Source organism: Seriola lalandi, unplaced genomic scaffold (assembly GCF_002814215.2).
Source record: "Seriola lalandi dorsalis isolate HSWRI2012SDOR001 ecotype SW California unplaced genomic scaffold, Sedor1 jcf7180002054898, whole genome shotgun sequence".
Classification (NCBI taxonomy): Eukaryota; Metazoa; Chordata; class Actinopteri; order Carangiformes; family Carangidae; genus Seriola; species Seriola lalandi.
In genome coordinates, this window is record NW_019525450.1 from 1,780,501 (window position 1) to 1,787,231 (window position 6,731).

Consider the following 6,731-nt stretch of genomic DNA (forward strand, 5'->3'; position numbering starts at 1 on the left):
AGACACCGGTAGGCCTGCGATTCTGCGAAGAGAAATATGTAAACAAATATCACCAGATAACATGACCACCAGTTAAACTGTTCAACAGTATTTTAGTATGAAGCTTTACAGCATTCCGTGTTAAAACAAACTAAACACTACCAGTAATTGTTTCAAATTAAAAGCCCTCGAGTGTTTCAGTGGACAGAAACTATATCCAGTTGCTGGTGTTTCTGTTGTTTACATGCTATTCAGATCTGCTAGTCTTCAGCTTAGCAGTTACAGATGGCTTCTCTCTCTCCCTCTCTCCTGCTCTCTCTTGTTCAGTGTGTCTTAACAAACAACATACATACACCAGACTTAAGAGAAAACAATTCTAATTCATAGTAAATGATTTGGATCTGCCCCAAAATCTTATGAGTTCTTCCCTGGCCAATACCCCATCCATTCCAGTTTGGTGCAAATCTTTTCAGTGCTTTATGCGTAATCCTGCTGACAAATAAACAGACATGGGTGAAAACACAACCTCCTTGGCAGAGGTAATAAGGCTTAGCCAATGGTCAATTATATCACCCTGCATAGACAGTAGGAAAGCCTGAACTACATAATGGAGCATGCAGATGAAGTAATCCCTGTCACAGACTGCGTTATCTTGTTTTTGTGTGGGGAAACCGTGAGTTTACGGAATAAGACTGTGACAGACACAACGACTGGTTGCTTTTCCACACTGGCATATCTGTGAAATTCCCTGTTTGTGCTTATGGAGCCTGTTCAAAGTATTTCAAATTCTTACTCGTTGTAAACAATACTCCAAAGTAATACTAATCTATCAGATCCCAGTGTGGCACTGTAGCTTATGGATATGTACCATTTTAAAAACACAGGAGCTATCCTGTTTTTATCCTGACTCATGCTTCAACTTTAAAACGCCTTGTTTCAGGCTTTTTTCTTTTATCTTTATCCTTTAATACTGCAAAAGAAACCTATAAAAACCTATAGTATAGAAAGTGCTGTATATATTTACATCCTTAAACCATTTCTATCCCTTGCTTTTACTCATACCTGCTGTTAATATGTACGAGATGATAGTTAGCTTGGCACTACATATTATAACAGGTTCAGGAACTGGGCCACACCTCCACCTTTTACAGATTCTGTGAACATCCTTCAGTGCACCACTTCAAACCTTTCTCTCATCGAGTGCCCTCTTTCTATACTCTGTGCTTCTTCTCTCATCTATCTGTGTGATCCTCAAGAGCTTCATGCCTTGGAGTCGCTGCAGATTTCCTCATGCTTCCGCACACCACAGTCAGGATATCACTAAAACTGTGAACACAGCTAATGTATCATTGTGTTGTTTAGACATTTGTTTGTGCACTGTCTCAATGTCACAATCTTATGTGCTCCTGTTGGATGTACAGTACAGTACAGTACAGTACGGGAGTAAATAAATAATGTCTACTGATTAATACTATCTGTGTTATTGTACTGGGTTAAATACACTGTTATAGAAGGACATTTATGCATTAGGTACCTTTGTCTGCACATTACAATTATCATTATTTTAGTATTTGTAAATGCACTAAAATATTCTGACACTACCAAACAACCCCTACACTTAGGTTTGGGGTCCCCCTAGAGGTCAGAGGCCCTTCTGGTACCAGCCCCATCAGCCCAGTGGATAATCCCTGCTTGGAGCCATGTAATCATTTGAACTGTCTCACGCATGTTGCATACTTTCTTTTTGGCTGTATGTCCTTTAGGGTGCCTTTTTTCACTAAGTCTCACAGCATCATTATGACACCTGGGACTATGTTCCTACACTCGCATCCACCTGTGAGTGACTGCTGACTATCAGGAGCCATCATTTCTGGACATGACATGACATTCTGACATGATTGCCCTCCTGTGCCTTCCAACACCATTACAAATCAGTGCTGCAAAAATAAAATGATTTTTCCTAACTGACAACTCTACGTTTGGTTGGTGCTCGCCTACACATGGAAAATGCTGTTTTTGCATGATGGTGTGGCCGGTTGGGACAGAACATGGGTGAGGTTCTCCTCCTCAGTGACACCATCTTGGTTCCTTATATTTGAAGAGGGCATCTGACAGGAGACAATCAGCTCCAAAATTCAATGTTGTCCACTAATCATCTCTTCGTCCTGGCACACAGCTGTTTGCATACATGCACACTTTCACACATCATGCCAACTTTCAAAAAACATACACAACCAAAAAAAACCCAATACTACTGCTGTCGTAACATTTGTTGGAGAAAGCTTAAAACGGTCACATGTTGCTAAACATGTTCTTTTAGCTGCAATAGCTCAGCTGTAGTGCTACAGTTAAGTATCATTCACTTCCTTAGATTTTCCCCAAAATTTCCTATGCACTGTAGAGTTGGAGAATAAAAGTGGATCCTTCACTCTAACAAATAAATCCAAAACAAAGACAGAAGAAGATCCCACTTCTTCACAGTCCCACAGTTCAAAGCTTTTAGCGCTGCTGTTGTGATATCACACTGATATTTGACAAATTCACAGACACAGAGACAAATCGCTCATTAAAATTCAGCTGCGAGACTCTCTACCTCTACCTGCCACCCATCTTTGGGGAAACTGTGGTCGTAGCTATGGACCACTCACATAAACTCAGCCTCTCTGTCTCACATGCATACATTCACCCAAACACACACTGGGGACCCCTGATGTATTTTTGTGTTATTGCAGAGCCTGATAGTGTGTGTGTGTGTATGTGTGTGTGTGTGTGTGTGTGTGTGTAGAATTCCTGCATTATTCATTTATCTCTTTGTTTTTACAGATCCTCCCATCAGACCACCAGTCTACTTGCATTAAGATACGACTAAGACAGGCTCACACACACACAAACACACACACACACGCACGCACACAAGTCTGCAGGTACACATCTGAATCCAAGTTTCATGAGACCTCATAATAATTGTGGTAAAGGCTCAGTAATTAATTGCCTCCGGTGCAAGTACTATATGCCCGAGGGAAGTATGTGTACTACCTGTGTGCCATTCACTTCATTATCAGGTACAGACATACGAAGGTGTTTATTACTGATAAAACATAAGCGTTCCAAGTCACAATGCTGAAACCTTGTACATGGTTCCCTTTGTTTTGAGCTACTTTAATTTTGAACTTCACATTAACACAAGATGTGTGTGTGACAACATTTTATGCAAGTCAGGTGTAATATTAGTTTGTTGCCCTACACAGGCACCAGGCCATCCAAAGCAGATACGAGCCATTACCAGTAAATTGGATTACCAATTAATCCCAGATGCCTCCATCCATCACTTTGCATTAGTACGTTGCATGAAAATAAGTTTGCTCTGTAATCCTAAAGGGACTATGTCAGAAGGAACAAGTGGGGATAGTTGTCCTGGACCTGAAACCTACAGGGTTCAAGCAGAGTGCATTATCAATCACGGAGCAATTACATTTACAAGTAATAAGTGGAGCCCAAATGTTACATTTCACTATGGCTCCTAGGAAACTAATATCTCAGTGACAGATGGCTCCTTTCCACCTTTTGTGTGCTCCAGCATACACATCTGGCCATGTTCCTGTTTGGAAGGATGTCACATGAATGGGGAGCAATTGCCATACCTAAATGTTACAAGCAATGTTCCACACACAGTAAGTTACACAACTTCATGCATTTTGATTTAATCACTTCTGTCATCTCCAGTATTCCTTATTTCTTCTACTGTCAAAATACAACATACGTACGAGTTGGTATTTTTTGTTTATTTGCTGTAAAAGTAATGAACACATAGCATCAACACAATTATAATAAGATGTCATATGTTAAATGCTTTATGTAGCCCTAAAACTAGACGTCAGGACTTTTGTAACTTTGTGATGTCACAACCAATCAGTCACCGCCTTCAGCCATACCCCAAGCCCCGCCCACCTGGACCCACCATCCAACTTTGCAGGATTTAGTTTCTCTGTGTGTTGGTCTCTTAGTGTTTACCTGAATTCTGCTCTCACCCAGAAAACAGTCAGCCAATCAGATGAGAGGCACTTCTGATTGGCTGACTGGCCTGTTTGTGACTAAAGGTCACAAGAGAAGCCTGAGAGAGGAGGTGTAAAACTACATTGAGATGTCAAAACTTCAAGTAAAACACTGGAAAAGTGTAAAAAAAAGGGTGCTGCATCCATTTTCTACCTCATAAAACATTTGCAAAGCCAATGTATTTTAAACATATAAAAGTATTCTAAACCCTCCATTATTAACATTCATGTTTATCAGCTTGCAGTCCTCTCCTTCCCTGTTTTTGCTGATACATTGATGCATATCTTGATCTAAATCAATGTAACCTCACCTGGAGCATCATCACAGTCAGCATAGTGAAGAAGGCCCATCAGTGCCTATAATTCTTAGAGAAGCCTGAGGCATGATGGTTTTGGCACCTCATGTCAGTCCTTGTTTCCTGTTACAGGTGCGTGATGGAGAGCTTCCTCACTTCCTGCATCACCATGTGGTTGGGTACCTGCTCTGCTGCAGACAGACAGGCAGTGCAGCAGGTGGTAGAGGATGCACAGAGGATCACTGGCAGCAGCGTTCCCACCATCAGTGACATTTACAACAGCAGGTGCAGGAAAAAGGCCTCCTGTATCATGTGGGACTCTACCCACCCTGCTAAGGGACTGCTTGACCTTCCTTCAGGCAGGAGACTGAAGAACAGCTTCTTTCCCGATGCCGTGAGACTGAAAAATTTGACATTTCACTGAACAATGCCGTTATTCTTACCGCCATATTAGAGCATTTCTGCGCTTTAAAACTGAAATTCTGCAGTCTCACTGAACAGTTGCTGCTATGATCACTATTGTTTCATATCAGGCCATTGCTGCAACTTGGGCCCACTTGGCCACCGTGTTTATCTTCTAGATTTTCACAGTCTTATTCCCATCCTCACACTCTGCTCATTTTATACTTATATATTTATTTACTTAGTTTCATTTTTAATGCTGTTTTATTGTCTGCTATCTTCTTGATTTCATTATTGTTATTACCTGAACCAGGACCTGAGTACCCAATTTCATTTCCCTTTTATGTCCAACATGTTCTGGAATGACAATAAAACATCCTTATCCTTACCACCATCTGTACCTCAGTGGAATGATACAAAATGATATAAACAAAAAGGGAAACACTCAGAAAAACAAAGACACTACCAAAGGTCAAAAAGGTCCCCAGGGAACCTTTAATACGTCTGACTTTCACAACCCCAATTCCTATTGTAACTGAAAAGCCTTTTGAGCCCATAACATGATCCAATATATATGCATTGTTTTATGAAAAAAAAAAAGAATAAAATTTTTATTGAAAATATTTTATATTAAATTATTTAATTAAAAAAATGAATGTGTCTTAGCTTGGATTGCTTTGGTTGATTGGCAAATGATTTTGGTAAACGTCCTCACATTGCGAAAGTTGTTTTAAAAATGTTTACAGCTACAATTTACTGCCATGTAGGATGTTAAATGCTGTGATGTTGTTGTGAAGCTGTACCTGGATGTGTGAGCTGATTATTAGCCTCGTCTGTTCTGGAGATACTGTGCGAGGCACGTGATGGTTGAAGGGTATTTCACACAGTTGTCAAATACACTGCTGACAGCTAAGTCAGCAACTGAACTGAACGGTTCCAAGGAAACTTGTCAATAGCTTGAACGGATATAGTCTCAGTCTGTGCCGCTTTGATTTTTACACTGATGAAACAGGAATATCGGAGCTTGACAAGACAAGGTTCCTGAAAACATATTGCCTCTGGCCCTGGCTGTTGTTGGCACTTATGTTTTCAGGTTGTCTGTCCGTCTGCACGTATGTCTGTCCATCCCATTCTCGTGAATGTGATATCTCAATAACGCATTGAGGGAATTTCCTCAAATTTGGCATAAACATTCACTTGGATGCAAGGATGAACTGATTAGATTTTGGTGGTCAAAGGTCAATGTGACAGTGACCTCACAAAACACTGTCTTAGCTTTGTGAACGCCAAATCTTGGGAGCTCCTCAAGGAAATCCCTTCAAGTTTGGCATAGATGTCCATTTTGACTCAGCTTTGAACAGATTCAATTTTGGTGGTCAAAAGTCAAAGGTAAAGGTCACTGTGACCTCACAAAACACATTTTTGGCCTCGTGAATCTGATATCTCAAGACCACCTTTAGGGGACTTCTTCAGATATGGCACAAACTATTCACTTGTTAAAGTGAATCAAAGATGAATTGATTAGTATTTGATGGGCAAAGGTCACTGTGACCTAACAAAACATGTGTGGCAAGAGTGGCGATCATAGGATGAGTTTGTTGCCGAACAACGCCACCTGGGGAATTGCACCCCAGGAAATAACAACAATATTTATAAACAAAAGCTAAAAGCTACGCAAGTTCGTAATCACCACGGGGCAAAGACGATGTTCATAATATAAACTTTATTCAACAATGATTACTAAAAGAATGTTCCGTAGATGCTGTCTAAGCACATAAGGTTAGACACGGGGCCATAGGAGAAGGGGGAATGGACAGTGCTGGGTTACCTCGGCGGCCCGAAACCAATGAGGGAGTGTCACGGGTAAAACACGCGTGACACTGCACACACACAAACTGAAAACGTGAAGAACTGCCACCAGGGATTGGTTCGCCGCCAGGAGCCCACAGCACCTGTCCACAGGGAGAGAAAGAACAATAAAATGGCCACACTTTACCACTAC

At 41.0% G+C, this 6,731-nt stretch overlaps 1 pseudogene; it reads left to right on the forward strand.

Moving 5' to 3' along the window:
- The first annotated feature begins 2,379 nt into the window (after window positions 1–2,379).
- Window positions 2,380–6,731, forward strand: part of LOC147817768 (homeodomain-interacting protein kinase 2-like) — a 24,100-nt pseudogene continuing 19,748 nt past the window's right edge.